Genomic DNA, 1,749 nt, shown 5'->3' with positions numbered 1-1,749 from the left:
CCAATTTTTTGAAATTTCATATAGTATATGTGAATTAAGGCCCCGATTTATGTTTTTGCCCCAGGCCACCGAAATCTCAAAAACGGGTCTGACTATAATAACAAACATAAGTACAATTTATTAAGAACATCATCTTCAACATTTGACAAAATATAAAGAACATCATCTACAACCTTTGACAAAATAAAATAACATCATCTTCAACCTTTGTCATATGCATCTCAAATTCATAAATATCAAAATTGAAAAAAAAAGGATATTTTACAATAATCGTGCAAAATAATAACAAAATATGATCAACCTAATAAGCAAAATCATGAAATTTAAATCATAACATAAAATCAAATTACCTTCTCCGATCCATCGATTACAATGTTCTCATAATTCGCTCTGTATTTTTCTCTCTACAAAATTCTTTATAAACTTTATTCTCTCTTAATTCGAAATTGAAATATGGTGAAATTTAATTTTGAAAGTTATGTAAAAATGGAGAATATCACGTTGAATCTCATGAATTGTGGAAGAGATTGATTTTTTTTTTTTTTTTTAAAAATAATAGATTGATAGCTTGCAAATGAGATGTTAAAAACTCATCATTTAACAATAGGTGTACCATGAGCCCTAGTGTACTATGCAAGTTTCATGAAAATATCATGTTTCAAAAAAAGATATGATATATTTTTGTTTCTGACGAAGATATATAAAAATTGGTAAACTAGCTACTTGTATAATGTTATCCATTGTAAATTTGTAATCGTAGGCTACATGGGATGACTGATTCTTGGCTTTAATTATGAAATGTTGAACATTTTGGTTTTTGGGTTTTATCTCAATTATTTTATACTTCTTTTTTTTTTTTTTTTTAAAACCAATTACTCCGTATTTTATACTTGAATAAACCATTTTGAGTTCCATCATAAAATTGATTTTCCTCTTTTCAATGAATCAAACAAAGGAGATGTCAAATATGATTAAAGTATTGAGGGTGATAGTTAAGACATGAGAACAAATCTCGTATACATAATTGCCCTATTATACCTTTTTTTTTTTGAACAAAAGACCCTTTTAAAATAAATTTACTTTACAAGTTTTTGACCAGGTTTCCAATGTAAACTAAGTCAATCAAAAAGAAAATAAAAGGAAAATGTATATATATTTTGGGTGGCAAGATTTGATATTATATCTCTAAGAAAAATTAATAAAATTAAGGGTCTGTTCACATTTACTGAACTGAGCTGAACTGAACTGAATTTATTGGAGCTGAACTGAACTGAACTGAATTGAACTGATAGGAGCTGAACTGAACTGAAATTAAGTAAATGTGAGCAGGCCCTTACCATCTTAGCTAAGTTTAATCATGTTTTCAAAATGCAAAAAATAAATAACAAATTCAATTTATCGCATTAATGGTACATAGCAATACGTTTCTTTAGTAATACATGGCGGTATACGACATTCACGGTAGAATTTTCGATGTTAAAAAAAATATTTATAGTTAAAATGTATGACAGTCAAAATTATAAGTAAAAGAAAATTAAATAAAATCAATCAATGTCTTTAAACTTTGTGTTAATTAAAGGAAAATGTTTCCAAAAAAAATTAAAAAATAAAAAATAAAAAATAAAAATTATTTTCATCGTACTGATTCTCTATTATATTTCTAATTTAGATTTACTAATTTTAACTAAAATTAGTGCACTTATTTTTGTTGAACTGAATTATTTTTACTAAAGTAAACTCATGCCCTCT

Source organism: Chenopodium quinoa, unplaced genomic scaffold (assembly GCF_001683475.1).
Source record: "Chenopodium quinoa cultivar QQ74 unplaced genomic scaffold, ASM168347v1, whole genome shotgun sequence".
In the NCBI taxonomy this organism is placed as follows: domain Eukaryota; kingdom Viridiplantae; phylum Streptophyta; class Magnoliopsida; order Caryophyllales; family Amaranthaceae; genus Chenopodium; species Chenopodium quinoa.
Note: the sequence above shows the minus strand (reverse complement) of the source record.